Raw genomic sequence first — 18,519 nt, forward strand, 5'->3', positions numbered from 1 at the left:
TCCTCAATGAAGTTAATATTTCATAAGGGATTAGCAACGTCGTTGCCAAAAAGGCTATAGAAGCTATTACTTCAGCTTTTATTACCAGAACCTTACCTATAAAGGAGAGTTCCCTATCTTTCCAGTTCAACAGTTTCCCTTGTATTTTTTGTAATTTTGAATTCCAATTCTTAATTCTCATATTTTCTCCTATTTCCACCCCTAAAATTTTCAACGTTTCTGATTTTTCTTGCAATCCCATTTTTTCTTTAATCTCACGCCACTTAAAGTAAATCACCTCACTCTTCTCTTTATTAATTTTCATCCCTGAGGCTTTTGTAAAGGCTTCACAAACTGCCAAACTTGCTTCAATCGACTTATTGTCTGTAAGCAGCAGAGTTATATCGTCCATATACATGGAGAATTTTATTTCCAACCCTCCGCTACCCGGTGGGATCAACCCCTTAATTAGATCATTAGCTCTTCGTGCGCATGCCAGTGGCTCCATCACCAATATAAACAAAATAGGGGACAAGGGACATCCCTGTCTTACTCCAGATTTCACTGGGACCGTAGCGGTCTGTACCCCATTCACAACCACAACACTACTACAACCAGTATATAACACCTGGGTCCATCTCCTGAACCCTTCCCCAAATCCTAAACTATCAAGAACTTTCATCAGAAAGGCGTGACTGACGTTGTCAAAGGCCTTTTCTAAATCCAGGCCTAACATGCAAAGGGGGATGTTCCGCTCTAAACTATAGAGGTAACTGTCCCTTATAATCGCTAGACTATCTGTCATTTTACGACCTTGTATCCCACATGTTTGTTCCGTTCCAACTAACTTAGATACTACTGTCTGTAAACGAAAAAAAAGGGCTTTAGATAAAATCTTAATATCTACCCCTAACAATGTCAGTGGTCTCCAGTTTCTCAAATTTTTTTTGGTACCCTTTTTCCATAGTAGGGAAATCACTCCAGTATTCATGGGCGTTGACCATACGCCTTTATCCCACGCTTCTTTGTAAACCTTACACAACGAGGGGCTAAGTTGTTCCCAAAAGGCCTGGTAGTATTTCTTAGGTAAACCGTCCATACCTGGTGACTTATTATCTTGCATACTTTCCATGGCTCTTGTGATTTCCTCTAATGTTATATCTTCATCTAAAATTATACTATCTTCTGGGTCTAATTTTTGTTTTAACTTAGAGATAAAGGATTCTACAGTCTCCTCATCAATACTTTGTTCTTTGTACAAATTGGTGTAAAAGGAATGTACTACCTTTAAAATTTCTTGAGTGCTTTTCACTTCTTTCCCTTCTTCATTTATAAGGGTGTCAATTACGGGCTTAGCTTTATACAATTTTTTAAAGAAGTATCTCGTGCATTTTTCATTTTCTTCCACATGTTTTACTCTACTCCGTATTAATACTCCCTTGCTTTTCTCATTTAAAAAAAACCATCATTTCTTTTTTCAGATTCGTAATCTCTTCGCTAACATCAAAGCCCAAATTCAGAAGGTTATAGAACCTTTGTAATTTTGCTTGCTTTCTCAATAACCATTGTCGCCTCCTCTTTGCCTGCCTTTTCCCTTCAAGACTAAAAAATACTTGGGTCCTAATCTTTATACTCTCCCACCATTCCTCTACAGATTCATATAGTGGTTGTAGGGAGACCCATTGCTGTAATTTAAATTTATACCTTCCCGTCACTTTACCATCTTTCAAAAGATTCAGGTTTAGTTTCCATGGCCCTGGGGCCGACTGAAAGGAAGATTGAATCCTGAATCCACACATGACCTTATGGTGATCAGAAAAAGGTACTGGTTCCACTTTACATGATAGGGGTATTAAGCTTTCACTGGCAAACAGAAAGTCAATCCGTGAAGAGGACTTATTATTAGACCAGGTGTATCCAGGGTCTGCCGGGTTAAGAACTCTGAACACGTCTTTCAATTTACCGTCTTTAATTAGATTGTCTAAAGCACAAGTACTTGAATCTTTCTTCACTGTTGGGGCCGCGCCCTGGATTCCACTTTTTTCCGGTGTACAGTTAAAATCCCCACCCATTATTACCTGTCTTCTATTACAAAGAAATGGTTGTAATATTTGAAATAATGCTGTCCGTTCTTTCGAATCTGTGTGTCCGTAGACGTTAATAATCCTGATTTTACTCCCATTTATTTCTACATCCATACATAAAGCTCTTCCGTCCACCACAACCTCCACTTTTTCTATCTTAACTGTTTTATTGTTGATCAAAATACCTACACCAGACATCCGATTTTGATTATCCCCTGACCAAAGAGATTGGCCATATGTCCATCGATTTGTGAACTTAGTATAGTTGTCCATAAAGGGAAGGGCACATTCTTGAAGAAGACAAATGTCCCCACCTGTTTCGTGTAATACGTTAAAGACAGATTGACACTTCACTGCATCGTTCAACCCCCTTGTGTTGATTGTCGATACATGAAAGGAGTTTATGTTTTTACTAAATAGGGGGGATCTTTTATTCTCTGGCTTTATTAATAAAGTCTCTTACTATGGTTTTACCTTCTTCTTTTTCTTTTTCCGTGGGAGCCATGCCGTAAGCGACTCTGTTGAAGTGTTTATCTGTCGTTTTTGTGATGTCAGCGCTACACTTACATTTACTTGTGGTGACAATTTGGGAAGAATGGTTATGTTATCTTCAATGTCGCAAGTTGGTATTGAAAAACCTCCCTCTTCTAGGGTAATAGTTTGGTTTGATTGCAACGTTGAAATCTCAGAAAACATGTAATCAAGCATGCCTCTGCACTCTTGGGATGTCCACGGCTGTGAAATGGTATGAGTCCCTGAGAGCACGGCCATCTCCTCCTGTGTCTTAGGCTCCGTTTCTATTTGAAGTACTTCCTTCTCCTCCGTCGTTAAGTCCTCATTGGTAATCACTTGGGGGGGGGCACTTCAGCTTGTTCCCCACCCCAGCTGAAGGTCGTTTGATCCTCAACTTCTTCTTGCTGGAACTCGTTGACTACCACAAATTATGCAGATGAGATTCCCGCTTTTGGGGAATTCACAGGGGTCAGTACAACCGCAGTGCAATGGCTGAGCCTCGCCCTGGGTGAACCACCTTCGTGATCATGGTATCTCCCCTGCCAGGTAAGTATGAGTTGCCAGCGTGGGAGACAGGGCTCCCCTTTCCACACTAACACACATTTTGTCGCAGTTCAAAGTGCACATTCAGAGAAGAGCAGACACATGGATCTTTGCTTTTGGACACAAGAGTGAGGGGAGAGCGCGAACGCAGTCCCCCACTACCACAAATTATGCAGTTGAGATTCCCGCATTTGGAGAATTCACAGGGGTCAGTACAACCGCAGTGCAATGGCTGAGCCTCGCCCTGGGTGAACCACCTTCGTGATCATGGTATCTCCCCTGCCAGGTAAGTATGAGTTGCCAGCGTGGGAGGCAGGGCTCCCCTTTCCACATGCAGCACTCTGGCTGATGGTGCCTGATAGGTTTGTAGCTTGAACCTATTCGCTGGAACGTTGAAGGCAATATAATTACACAGCAAGCAAGACCCGAAGTTGGCAAAGTTCTTCATGTTACTCATGCATGAGGGAGACCTGCCTGGAGCCAAGTGTCGTTCCACCACTTGACATCCGTCAGACTCTCAGCCAGGTCCCCCATAGCACTCCTTTTATTGTGGTTACATGAATATGCATAGGGTCATTAACATATGACGTCTACATACACACAAAGAGTACTTTGCCTGTGTGTGTGTGTGTGTGTGTGGTCAAGATGTGACCCTGTGAAGACTCCCCAAAGCTGGTGCCAGGAGTCTAGGGCTCCATCTGAACAAAAGGCTCTTATACTTAAAGAAATATACGTGTGTTTGCTAAACCATATATCAGCAAGAGAAGATACGACCTCTCCTAGGAGGTGTGTGATCTATGCCAGAACACTCTGTAGAGGAGTGAACGCACTCCCCTCTTCATGCTACACAGAGTTGTTACAGACCTCCTAGGATGAGACATTCTTTCAATCTACAAATGATTATACACTTCTAAGCATATATGAGTAAATATTTCTAAGCATAAATGACAATGAACAATACAAAACCTAACAGTGCCTAACACACATTTTGTCCCAGTTCAAAGGGCACACCGAGAGACGAGCAGACACATGGACACATTGCTGTAATTTAAGTTTATACCTTCCCGTAACCTTCCCGTCCTTCAATAGATTCAGGTTTAGTTTCCATGGCCCTGGGGCCGACTGAAAAGAAGATTGAATACTAAATCCACACATGACCTTATGGTGATCAGAAAAAGGTACTGGTTCCACTTTACATGACAGGGGTATTAAGCCTTCACTGGCAAACAAAAAGTCAATCCGTGAAAAGGACTTATTATTAGACCAGGTATATCCAGGGTCTGACGGGTTAAGAAATCTAAACACGTCTTTTAATTTACCGTCTTTAATTAGGTTGTCTAATGCACAAGTACTTGAATCTTTCTTCACTGTTGGGGCCGCGCCCTGGATTCCACTTGTTTCCGGTGTACAGTTAAAATCCCCACCCATTATTACCTGTCTTCTATTACAAAGAAATGGTTGTAATATTTGAAATAATGCCGTCCGTTCTTTCGAATCTGTGTGTCCGTAGACATTAATAATCCTGATTTTACTCCCATTTATTTCTACATCTATACATAAAGCTCTTCCGTCCACCACTACCTCCACTTTTTCTATATTAACAGTTTTATTGTTAATCAAAAAACCTACACCAGACATCCGATTTTGATTATCCCCTGACCAAAGGGATTGGCCATATGTCCATCGATTTGTGAACTTAGTATAGTTGTCCATAAAGGGAAGGGCACATTCTTGAAGAAGACAAATGTCCCCACCTGTTTCGTGTAATACGTTAAAGACAGATTGACACTTCACTGCATCGTTCAACCCCCTTGTGTTGATTGTCGATACATGAAAGGAGTTTATGTTTTTACTAAATAGGGGGGATCTTTTACTCTCTGGCTTTATTAATAAAGTCTCTTACTATGGTTTTATCTTCTTCTTCTTTTTCCGTGGGAGCCATGCCGTAAAGGGGGCGCTCACATCATTACTTTCCTGCTGACATTCCTGAACATCTCCCTGGATAGATATCAGTCTTTGTTCTTCAAGTACTTCATACTTCAAGTAAGTATGAGTTGCCAGCGTGGGAGGCAGGGCTCCCCTTTCCACATGCAGCACTCTGGCTGATGGTGCCTAACACGCATAATGCCTGAAACCAATGACGTGAGCAAGCCATCGCATTTTGTCCCAGTTCAAAGGGCACACCGAGAGAAGAGCAGACACCTGGATCTTTGCTTTTGGACACAAGAGTGAGGGGAGAGCGCGAACGCAGTCCCCCACTACCACAAATTATGCAGTTGAGATTCCCGCATTTGGAGAATTCACAGGGGTCAGCACAACCGCAGTGCAATGGTTGAGCCTCGCCCTGGGTGAACCAATTTTCAATTTTCAAAGAGTTTTATTGTTCAAAATCAAAATTACATCTGTTCATTCATAAGAAAAATAAAAACAAATAAACAACCAAGACTCTGAAATCAAAACCCAAGATGGGGAAACCCACAAAGGGAAAAAAACAAAACAAAAAAACCAAACACAAAGGTCAAGTAAAACAAACGCACAATACTCTCACATTATCCTACATACAAAATATTCAAATACTTCCTTGGTACTTTCCACATCTTTCTTTTGTCTTCTTCATTATCTCCAACTGAAATTCTCATAATGTAATCCTTTAACAAACAACTCATGCTATTGATTACGACTCTTTCAGATATTTCATATTTTTTAAATACACAAATGTTTCTCGCTCTCCACAGAGCATCTTTAACACAATTCACCATTATCCACCAACACATTTCCCTTTTTTCCCCGGTTTTTTCCAAAATCCCATACATTATAAGTTCATATGTCAACTCTTCTTTACTTAAATATTTCAACCACTGTCTTAATAGGCCCCACACTTTTTGTGCAAAAAAACATTCCCAAAATACATGTTTAACCGTTTCGTCACCCCCACACCTCTTTCTTGGACATTGTGCACTCCTCGTGCACTCCCTTTTTTTCAAAAAAGCTCTTGTCGGCAAACATTCTTGAACGGCTTGCCACGCTAAGTCTTTATGAGGATTTAGCAGGCATTTGTTATTTACGTTACCCCAAGCCATTTTAGTGTGAGTTTCACGCAATTTTCCTATCGGTGACATGCTACCTGTTGGAAACAATGTCTCCTCTATAGTTGCGCGCGTTATCTCCTGAAGGGTTATCCTAGTCTGGAGGCGTTTCAGCAAACTAAACACTACCTTGTAGATTACAGGATATTGTTCAGAGAAGGGCACGTTAATGGGGGGGCGCACACCCCACGTCTGCAAAACTTTCCGACCCACCCAAAACCTAGTAAAGTATGGCCAAAGTTTATCTTTAGGATCACTAAAACATGCCTTAAGAATTGGGGTGATAAACATCGCATTGCACTTGGACTCTAATTCTGGTACCGCTCTCCCCCCTTTCCCTACTGGTTTGTACATAACTTCCCTCTTTGCTCTCTCATGTTGACCTCCCCAAAGGAAATGAAACATCGCCTTCCTCAATGAAGTTAATATTTCATAAGGGATTGGCAACGTCGTTGCCAAAAATGCTATAGAAGCTATTACTTCAGCTTTTATTACCAGAACCTTACCTATAAAGGAGAGTTCCCTATCTTTCCAGTTCAACAGTTTCCCTTGTATTTTTTGTAATTTTGAATTCCAATTCTTAATTCTCATATTTTCTCCTATTTCCACCCCTAAAATTTTCAACGTTTCTGATTTTTCTTGCAATCCCATTTTTTCTTTGATCTCACGCCACTTAAAGTAAATCACCTCACTCTTCTCTTTATTAATTTTCATCCCTGAGGCTTTTGTAAAGGCTTCACAAACTGCCAAACTTGCTTCAATCGACTTATTATCTGTAAGCAGCAGAGTTATATCGTCCATATACATGGAGAATTTTATTTCCAACCCTCCGCTACCCGGTGGGATCAGCCCCTTAATTAGATCATAAGCTCTTAGTGCGCATGCCAGTGGCTCCATCACCAATATAAACAAAATAGGGGACAAAGGACATCCCTGTCTTACTCCTGATTTCACTGGGACCGTAGCGGTCTGTACCCCATTCACAACAACACTACTACATCCAGTATATAACACCTGGACCCATCTCCTAAAACCTTCCCCAAAACCTAAACTATCAAGAACTTTCATCAGAAAGGCGTGACTGACATTGTCAAAGGCCTTTTCTAAATCCAGACCTAACATACAAAGGGGGATGTTCCGCTCTAAACTATAGAGGTAACTGTCCCTTATAATCGCTAGACTATCTGTCATTTTACGACCTTGTATCCCACATGTTTGTTCCGTTCCAACTAACTTAGATACTACTGTCTGTAGACGGGGGAAAAGGGCTTTAGATAAAATCTTAATGTCTACCCCTAACAATGTCAGTGGTCTCCAGTTTCTCAAATTTTTTTTGGTACCCTTTTTCCATAGTAGGGAAATCACTCCAGTATTCATGGACGTTGACCATACGCCTTTATCCCACGCTTCTTTATCAACCTTACACAACGAGGGGCTAAGTTGTTCCCAAAAGGCCTGGTAGTATTCCTTAGGTAAGCCGTCCATACCTGGTGACTTATTATCTTGCATATTTTCCATGGCTCTTGTGATTTCCTCTAATGTTATACTTTCATCTAAAATTATACTATCTTCTGGGTCTAATTTTTGTGTTAACTTAGAGATAAAGGATTCTACAGTCTCCTCATCCATACTTTGTTCTTTGTACAAATTGGTGTAAAAGGAATGTACTACCTTTAAAATTTCTTGAGTGCTTTTCACTTCTTTCCCTTCTTCATTTATAAGGGTGTCAATTGCAGGCTTAGCTTTATACAATTTTTTAAAGAAGTATCTCGTGCATTTTTCATTTTCTTCCACATGTTTTACTCTAATCCGTATTAATACTCCCTTGCTTTTCTCATTTAAAAAAAACCATCATTTCTTTTTTCAGATTCGTAATCTCTTCGCTAACATCAAAGCCCAAATTCAGAAGGTTATAGAACCTTTGTAATTTTGCTTGCTTTCTCAATAACCATTGTCGCCTCCTCTTTGCCTGCCTTTTCCCTTCAAGACTAAAAAATACTTGGGTCCTAATCTTTATACTCTCCCACCATTCCTCTACAGATTCATATAGTGGTTGTAGGGAGACCCATTGCTGTAATTTAAGTTTATATCTTCCCGTCACTTTACCGTCTTTCAAAAGATTCAGGTTTAGTTTCCATGGCCCTGGGGCCAACTGAAAGGAAGATTGAATCCTGAATCCACACATGACCTTATGGTGATCAGAAAAAGGTACTGGTTCCACTTTACATGATAGGGGTATTAAGCTTTCACTGGCAAACACAAAGTCAATCCGTGAAGAGGACTTATTATTAGACCAGGTGTATCCAGGGTCTGACGGGTTAAGAACTCTGAACACGTCTTTTAATTTACCGTCTTTAATTAGGTTGTCTAAAGCGCAAGTACTTGAATCTTTCTTCACTGTTGGGGCCGCGCCCTGGATTCCACTTATTTCCGGTGTACAGTTAAAAGTCCCCACCCAATATTACCTGTCTTCTATTACAAAGAAATGGTTGTAACAGTTGAAATAATGCTGCCCGTTCTTTCGACTCTGTGTGTCCATAGACGTTAATAATCCTGATTTTACTCCTGTTTATTTCTACATCCATACATAAAGCTCTTCCGTCCACCACAACCTCCACTTTTTCTATCTTAACTGTTTTATTGTTGATCAAAATACCTATACCAGACATCCGATTTTGATTATCCCCTGACCAAAGAGATTGGCCATATGTCCATCGATTTGTGAACTTAGTATAATTGTCCATAAAGGGAAGGGCACATTCTTGTAGAAGACAAATGTCCCCACCTGTTTCGTGTAATACGTTAAAGACAGATTGACACTTCACTGCATCGTTCAACCCCCTTGTGTTGATTGTCGATACATAGAAGGAGTTTATGTTTGTACTAAATAGGTGGAATCTTTAACTCTCTGGCTTTATTAATAAAGTCTCTTACTATGTTTTTACCTTCTTCTTTTTCTTTTTCCGTGGGAGCCATGCCGTAAAGGGGGCGCTCACGTCATTACCTTCCTGTTGACTTTCATGAACAACTCCCTGAGTAGATATCAGTCTTTGTTCTTCCAGTACGGGTATTGACGAGGAGTCTATTTGGTCCCCACTTTCTGATTCCAAAATCCCTGTAGACGATTCCGTTGAAGTGTTTATCTGTCGTTTTTGTGATGTCGGTGCTACACTTACGTTTACTTGTGGTAGCAATTCAGAAAAAAATAGTTATGTTATCTTCAATGTCACAAGGTGGTAATGAAAAACCTTCTTCTTCCAAAGTGATAGTTTTGTTTGATTGTAACGTTGAAATCTCAGAAAACATGTAGTCAAGCATGTCTCTGCACTCTTGGGATGTCGACGGCTGTGAAGTGGTATGGGTACCCGAAGGCACGGTCATCTCCTCGTGGATCTCGTCGTGTGTCTTAGGCTCCGTATCTATTTGAAATACTTTCTTCTCCTCCGTTGCTACATCCTCACTGGTGATCACTTGGGAGGAGGGGAGGGGGGGGGCACTTCAACTTGTTCCCCACCCCAGCTAAAGGTCGTTTGGTCCTCAACTTCTTCTTGCTGGGACTCGTTGACTTGATTGTTAATTACCTCTTCAACAGCTGGCAGACTTCCTCCAATTAAGACTGGCATCTCCTCAATTAGTTGTTGATGAGGTTTTTTCACTTTATTTGCGTAGGATTGGGGGCATGCCCTAAAGGTATGTCCATCACCCCCACAAAGTTTACATTTCCGCGGAACAGGACATTCAATTGTAGTGTGCTCTTCACTTTTACAGTTTTTGCAGACTACATTCTCACACTCTGCGGCTAAATGGTCATTACCGCCACATTTGCGGCATGTCTTTGGTTGCCCCGGGTAGAAAACATATCCTCTAATTGCTCCCAATTGGATAATTGGGGGCAGGTGGATCAAATCACCCGAGGTCTCATCTCTCTGCAGGTGGACGTAGAAACGATATGCTCCAGTTCTAATTCCGTCTTCATCTTTTAAGTCCAAACCTCTCTTCACCACACATTTGAAAGACAACCAGGTCTTAATGTCTTCCATTCTCACGTATTCAGAGTGCATAATCACTGTCACAGCTTTGGTCTCTCTACCGGACAACGGTGTCATTTTGATGTTCTCCAGCTGAGGTCTAGTTTGTTTGAGTCTGTTAAACTTACTCAGACATGATTCGTAGAAGGTACTGGTGGCAAAAATCACCTCGTAACTTTTCTTTCCCGGCAAGCCAAAGATGTAGTCGATCTGCATTGGCGAGTATCCCAACTCTTTCTGGATAACAATCCTACTGAACTGTAGTCGGTCCATTTCACAATCCCCTTGCATCTCAAATGGTGCCTAACACGCATAATGCCTGAAACCAATGACGTGAGCAAGCCATCGCATTTTGTCCCAGTTCAAAGGGCACACCAACAGAAGAGCAGACACATGGACACATTTTTGGCTTGCCTGGAAGAAGAATTTATGAAGTGATTTTTGCCACGACAACTTTGTATGAGTCTTGTATTAACATTTTTAATAGAAAGAGACAATCCAGCCCCCAGCTGGCTCATATCAAGATGACTTCACTATCAGGCAGAGAGCCTAAAGCATTATTGTGATTATGCATTCAGAGTATGTGAGAGTCGAAGATATTAAAACATGGCTGTCCTTTAAATGTTCGGTGTTAAGAGGATTGGATTTAAAAGACGAAGATGGGATTTGAACTGGAGCATATCGCTTCTATGTACATCTGAAAAGAGATGAGAACTCTGGAGAACTGATGGGAACTCATCTTGTCAAGCAGGAAATGTTAGAGAGTCCAATAGAATTGAAACTATTCAGGAAGAGATGGAAGTTTTTCTAAGAACCCCAGACCTCGCCCTTCCTTCAACATCGAAAGAGTGTAGAGATTTGTTGGACTTTATGTTCCCAGACCTTCCTATGGAGGGAACAAAACATGCTGTAAAGATTTTCTTCCTCTACCTGTGCATGCAAGCAAAGACAAGCCCCCCCAGAACTTCTAATACAACCTGGGTCTAATGATGTGTCAAGTTCACTCAAACGACAAATAAATACGTCAACGGAATCTTCAACTGGAAAGGTGGAATTGGATGGTACGAGTCACCCCACCCCCTCACCAGTACCCCAGTTTGAGGAGCAAGTTTCGAAAGTCACCCAGGAAACTACCCAGATAACCAAAGTGGGGGATAATGTAGGGAAAGTAACATCCGGGGTTTGGTTAGTATCCAAAAAGAAGAAGAAGAAAAAGGCAAAGGTCCAGCAGAATTAACATTTCTCCTTTAGGGGTCAATGAACACACTTCGAGTTACTACCATAAATACGAGAGGGCTGAATGATGTTGTGAAATGTCAGTCAGTCTTTAACTTGTTACATGAAGCTGGTAGTGACATTTTTTTACTTCAGGAGTGTGCAATATCCTACATGGACAACTATGCAAAGTTTGAGAAACGATGGGTATATGGACAATTTGTTTGGTCAGGGGATAACCAAAACCGTTTTTCTGGAGTGGGGGTGTTATTTAATAATAGAACCTTTAATATAGAAAACGTGGAGACTGTGATGGATTGGAGAGTGTTACTTGTTGATGCGGAAAGATGTGGGGTCAAATTTAGGATTATCAATGTTTATGGATATACTGACAAAAAAGAACGAACTGCACTTTTTCAAACTTTGCAGCCCTTTCTTTGTAGTAGAAGAAATATAGTAATGGGGGGGATTTTAATTGTACCCTAAAAAAAGAGCTAGATGGAGTGAGAACCCTGTGGATAGAGGGGATGGGAGCTCCTATGTGTTAGAAAATTTAATTATTGATGGTAATTTGAATGATGTTTATAAGTCACTTAATTTAAAAGACCCAGGATATACTTGGTCCAATGGGAAATCCTTTTCCCAAACTGATTTTTTGTTCATATCAAAAGCTCTGAATCCTATTTCTTGTGAGGTGGAGCCAGTGCCTTTTTCAGATCGTCATACAGGGAGTGCAGAATTATTAGGCAAATGAGTATTTTGTCCACATCATCCTCTTCATGCATGTTGTCTTACTCCAAGCTGTATAGGCTCGAAAGCCTACTACCAATTAAGCATATTAGGTGATGTGCATCTCTGTAATGAGAAGGGGTGTGGTCTAATGACATCAACACCCTATATCAGGTGTGCATAATTATTAGGCAACGTCCTTTCCTTTGGCAAAATGGGTCAAAAGAAGGACTTGACAGGCACAGAAAAGCAGGCACGTGCAGAGGGGGTGGGGGCTAGAGGGGCTTGAGCACCCGCCCCTTTCCTGATGGGTGCCCAAAGTGCCCTTTTGTTGAGGCAACTTTTTAAAAAAACAAATTATTTTTTTTTTTTTTTAATGTGTGTGTGCGTGCGGAGTCCTGTCTGTTCCCCTCAACAATAATATTTAACTATTAATCACAGTTTTGCTAAATAAAAGGATCTGGCTTGCATCAGTCACATGATCACATTTAACCAATGATCGCCCTTGACAGCAGAACGCGCTGTTACAAGCCGGGAACGAGCTCACAAAGAGCACGCGCATTTTTTGCAGTCCGGAGCTGTAGGAGAAACACAAGTTAACTCAGAGACACAGACTTACTATATTTCTTCCATACAGACTGATGCCACAAAACCAGTAAGTAGGTGTACAGCGTACACTGTAGTGTATAGCACACAGGAGTATTGGCTTATTACGTACACGTTGGTAAGCTGTCTTGTTGCAACTGACGAACTGAAACAAACGAGCGTGCTGTGTGTGCAACAGCGCGACAAACATTACCTGTCCTTTTATTAACTGCACAAGTAGTGCTGGTCATAGCTGCTGGCTACCTGGCTGTCATGGGTCTGTAGCTCTGTCACCGTTTTAGGGAACATATTTAGTTTTAAAGTAAGTTACAGGGCTTTTCCTGCCTTTCTGGAGGGATTATATTTCACTAAAAACCGATCTAATATGCATGTCCACATAATAATTATTAAGTGTGCCTATGCCAAAAGGCACACGTATTACTATTTCTCGGATTTATTCTTCTTCTTATTATTATTATTATTATTTTCCTTTTTCCGCCTGAAATTGTGCAGCGTAACCCTTCCCACAGTTTTGACACAATCTTCATATATGTTATATCTAGTGTTGGGACTAACGCGTTATTAAGTTCAATTCAATTCAATTCAATTTTATTTATATAGCGCCAAATCACAACATAAGTCACCTCAAGGCGCTTCATAGATACAGAGAAAAAAACCCAACAATCATATGACCCCCTATGAGCAAGTACTTTGGCAACAGTGGGAAGGAAAAACTCCCTTTTAACAGGAAGAAACCTCCGGCAGAACCAGGCTCAGGGAGGGGCGGCCATCTGCTGCGACCGGTTGGGGTGAGAGACGGAAGACAGGATAAAAGACATGCTGTGGAAGAGAGACAGAGGTTAATAACAGATATGATTCAATGCAGAGAGGTCTGTTAATACATAGTGAGTGAGAAAGGTGACTGGAAAGGAAAAACTCAATGCATCATGGGAATCCCCCGGCAGCCTATGTCTATTGCAGCATAACTAAGGGAGGATTCAGGGTCACCTGGTCCAGCCCTAACTATATGCTTTAGCAAAAAGGAAAGTTTTAAGCCTAATCTTAAAAGTAGAGATAGTGTCTGTCTCCTGAATCCAAACTGGAAGCTGGTTCCACAGAAGAGGGGCCTGAAAACTGAAGGCTCTCCCTCCCATTCTACTTTTAAATACTCTAGGAACAACAAGTAGGCCTGCAGAGCAAGAGCGAAGTGCTCTAATAGGGTGATATGGTACTACAAGGTCATTGAGATAAGATGGGGCCTGATTATTTAAGACCTTGTATGTGAGGAGCAGGATTTTGAATTCAATTCTGGATTTAACAGGAAGCCAATGAAGGGAAGCCAAAACAGGAGAAATATGCTCTCTCTTTCTAGTCCCTGTCAGGACTCTTGCTGCAGCATTTTGGATTAGCTGAAGGCTTTTCAGTGAGTTTTTTGGACATCCTGATAATAATGAATTACAGTAGTCCAGCCTGGAAGTAATAAATGCATGAACTAGTTTTTCAGCGTCACTCTGAGACAGGATATTTCTAATTTTAGAGATGTTGCGCAAATGGAAGAACGCAGTCTTACATATTTGTTTGATATGTGCATTGAAGGACATGTCCTGGTCAAAAATGACTCTAAGGTTCCTCACAGCGTTACTGGAGGCCAAGGTAATGCCATCCAGAGTAAGAATCTGGTTAGATACCATATTTCTAGGCTTTTCAGGGCCGAGTACAATAACCTCAGTTTTATCTGAATTAAGAAGCAGAAAGTTAGCGGCCATCCAGGTCTTTATGTCTTTAAGACATTCCTGCAGTTTAACTAATTGGTGTGTGTTATCTGGCTTCATGGACAGATAGAGCTGGGTGTCATCTGCATAGCAGTGAAAATGTATGCTATGTCTTCTAATGATACTGCCTAAGGGAAGCATGTATAATGTAAACAGAATTGGTCCTAGCACTGAACCCTGTGGAACTCCATAATTAACCTCAGTGTGTGAAGAGGACTCTCCATTTACATGAACAAACTGGAGTCTATTAGATAGATCCGCTCCGAGCTCCCTGACCTGCACTCAATCTACAGCAGGCGGTGCTGGACCAAGGCCAGGAAGATCGTGAAGGACCTCAGCCATCCCAACAACAGACTGTTCTCTCTGTTGAGGTCAGGAAAGCGATTCCGCTCCCTGAAGACCAACACAGAGAGACTGAGGAGGAGCTTCTTCCCGCAGGCGATACGGTCTCTCAATCACACCACCACACAGTACTGACCCACACATATAGTTCTTACACACACACTGGACATTCTGGACATTGTTTTCACTTCATTACTTAAATCACGCTGCTGTTATTGTGTATATATTTATTTATATTTCTTCATACATTCTTATATAGTTCTATATTGTGTATTTTGTTGTACAGTTATTTTATTTTCAACTTTAATTTATATATTTTATCTTATTCTCCCAGTTAAATTTACCCTTCATTCTAATTTGTGTTGTACAGTTATTTCATTTTTAACCTTAATTTATATTTTATTCCTTCCTAGTTAAATTTACCCTTTTTAATTTTTCATATTTATTTCCTATCTTATTCATAGCCTTTTCCTTTTTTGTTTTCTTTAGGTCACGAGCAGTTGTCCAAGCATTTCACTACATATCGTACTGTGTATGACTGTGTACGTGACAAATAAAATTTGAATTTGAATTTGAATTTGATACAAACCACTGCAGTGCAGTACCTGTAATACCTACAGCATGTTCTAATCGCTCTAATAGGATATTATGGTCGACAGTATCGAATGCTGCACTAAGGTCTAGCAGGACAAGCACAGAGATGAGTCCACTGTCAGAGGCCATAAGAAGATCATTTGTAACCTTCACTAAAGCTGTTTCTGTGCTGTGATGAGCTCTGAAACCTGACTGAAACTCTTCAAATAAACCATTCCTCTGCAGATGATCTGTTAGCTGTTTGACAACTACTCTTTCAAGGATTTTTGATATGAAAGGAAGGTTGGAGATTGGCCTATAATTAGCTAAGACTGCTGGGTCTAGAGATGGCTTTTTGAGTAAAGGTTTAACTACAGCTAGCTTGAAGGCCTGTGGTACATAGCCGATCATTAGAGATAGGTTGATCATATTTAAGATCGAAGAATTAATTAATGGCAGGACTTCTTTGAGCAGTTTTGTAGGAATGGGGTCAAAAAGACACGTTGTAACGCGTTACAGTAACTACGTTATTATTGTGGTAACGAGCACGGTAACTAGTTATTATGCCAAAATCAGGAACGCGTTAGTTGTTACTGGGATTTAGATAGGGTCGTTACTCGTTACTTCGTGTGGTGGCTATCGCGGAGCTTCCACAGATTCAGTAACATTAGCAAGTGGTGGAGGCCAGCAGGAGGATGAAGGAAAAGGGACGCAGAAGGAAAAGAGACCCGAGGCGGCCGCCGGTCCAAGTGTGAACTGAACTTCAGGTAAGAAGTTATGACCTGCAGTCTCTCTGGGTCAGATATGAACCAAGTTTAGGTGGAGTTTATTTTCGTTATTCTGACTTTTTCTGTACTGCGTGCTAGCTAGCATGACGGAGTTTCAATACAGCTGGGTGGGTGCTATGAAGTTAATGATGTTGCACTTTATTTTGTTCATAAGTTATTAGAGTTGCCAACCGTCCCGTCTGGTATTCAGAGAAAATATTACGCGTTTCTTATTGAGGTGAAAAGGAACAGTTTGTCCCGTAATTCAGCTACAATGAAAAAGGCACAAAGCTGCAGTTATTCTGTGTCTTTGCTGCACAGCTGCCTCTTCTTCTTTCATTCTCCCCCCTCCCTCTCCCGTTTCTACTTCAATCATGAAACTGATCAATGATCAGCTGATCGGCTCTCTTGTTTGTTTATTGCCCAGTTTGCACCAGAAAGAGGAAACCAGCGGATGTCGCGCTAACCAACAGCAGCACGTTTAAGCTTGATCAGCTATTGTTAGAATTTATTTAATATTAATTTCTAGTATCAGCTGATGTTTGCTGGAGCCACAGCTGCAAAAAAGCTGCTGGTCATGATATCGGTTTGGATATGTGGTGAGAGGGAAACATGAAGATGAAACCAGGAGATGTCCTTACTGAATCATCAGAGCTGAACAGGTGATGGAGAAACAGGTTTACCTTTTAGGTAACATGAATGAGTTGAAGGGAAGTTATAAACTGTTTCTGAGAGACAAATAACCCCAGGATCCTTTTTTAGGTAGCTGACAGCTGGTAACTGTGCAGGGGCGGATCTAGCAAAGTGTTGCCAGGGGGCCAGGTAGGGCATTAACAGGGAGAGGGGGGCACAAAGAAATGCTTTTCTTTCTTATTCTCATTTAAAATGTCTAGCTTTTAAAAAAATAATTATCTGAATCTTACAACAAACGATTGATAGATTGATGCATATATACCATCAAAACAGTGTACATCACTGTCCCAACAGTGTTTGTTTTCATTCAAAGGCTTTATGATTTTTCCTATAATGGTGGGCCAGTCTCTAGTCAAAATGTCCGGGCCAATTTTCTGTCCCAGTCCAGCTCTGTATGCAGCTCATCTGCCTTCTGGTGTTACCTACATCTTCCTATTCAGAAGGCACAATTTCCGAGTTCTGAGTACAATCGAAAGCACCACGACTGCAGTTTTTGTGTTGGATGTAAAAGGCGCACATGACGCTGTGACGTAGGCTAGAATCATGGCAGCAGTCAATGACGGTCCAGGCGTGGGATTTCTCTCGTGGAAATATGCACATTATCTTTTCCTTTCTATTGGTAGGTGGCACAGTGCACTTGTGGCAAGTAAGCAAGCTAGAAGACTGGCAAAGTTATGGAAGAAACACATTAACAAGAGAATTCTGAGTAAAACCAAAGTTACTTTCCCTAGTAACTAGTTACTTTGAAAGTAACGAGTAACTTGAAGTAACTGAGTTACTTTTGAGAGAAGTAACTAGTAATGTAACTAAGTTACTATTTTAAAGTAACTTACCCAACACTGGTTATATAATTTTGTGCGGCTGGATCAGGAATGGTGTGCTATGACTTTTGGTGTTTATTACTTCTATAGTTTTTTAAATATGAATATTTTAATGCAAGTTTTTGCCCATTGAAATGAATGGGAAGGAAAGTGAAACTTAACTTGAAACGAAAGTGAAACTTAATTTGTGGAGTGTTGGCTCACTCACTTAATTTGTGGTGTGTTGGCTCACTGTAGTGGTATGCCAGCAGTAGTACGGCCTGTCTACCCTTATTTGGATTTTTTTTTTGTAGCCGTATGAATGGCAAACTACACTCATTGGCAGCGGCATAGGCACACTTAAAATTTCTTCTGAAATTTTCGCTTTCTAGTTATAATTATAATATATTAAAAAAAACACACGCTGTATTTTAAAGAACATACATTAAGAAGCAGATTATATTAGATTTATATTTTAAATAAGACAAAAGTTGGATTTTACAGCAGTAAAATGATTGTATCTCTACAGTTTAAAAATGTAATAAACTTTGCCCCTGCACAGAGTGGATAGTGAAACAAATGGAATCATCATAATGACATTATTTCATATTTATTACTTCCCCCTCCTCTTTGCTTTATTATTGTAGCTCTAGTAATAAATAATAATGTAAGGATTCTGGATCAGCACCATGATGCCCATAGTATATACAGTATTCTGAAGAAGGTCTAAAATGTCACTGTGTGTGCGTGCATGTGTTTGTTTTATGTATATGGATTATTTTAAATTATTACTCATGATATAACATTGTC

At 40.7% G+C, this 18,519-nt stretch overlaps 2 non-coding genes and 1 pseudogene across 2 annotated transcripts; all 3 read right to left on the bottom strand.

The window, feature by feature from the left end:
* Positions 1-2,966: 2,966 nt before the first annotated feature.
* Positions 2,967-3,130, bottom strand: LOC120744994. The gene has a single exon (XR_005698520.1). It is a non-coding gene; the product is annotated as a U1 spliceosomal RNA (small nuclear RNA).
* A 119-nt stretch (positions 3,131-3,249) lies between these two features.
* Positions 3,250-3,413, bottom strand: LOC120744990. The gene has a single exon (XR_005698516.1). It is a non-coding gene; the product is annotated as a U1 spliceosomal RNA (small nuclear RNA).
* A 1,936-nt stretch (positions 3,414-5,349) lies between these two features.
* On the bottom strand, positions 5,350-5,532 carry LOC120744996 (annotated as a pseudogene).
* Positions 5,533-18,519: the final 12,987 nt, after the last annotated feature.

The sequence above is a fragment of the Simochromis diagramma genome, unplaced genomic scaffold (genome assembly GCF_900408965.1).
Source record: "Simochromis diagramma unplaced genomic scaffold, fSimDia1.1 OVJJ01000611.1, whole genome shotgun sequence".
Classification (NCBI taxonomy): Eukaryota; Metazoa; Chordata; class Actinopteri; order Cichliformes; family Cichlidae; genus Simochromis; species Simochromis diagramma.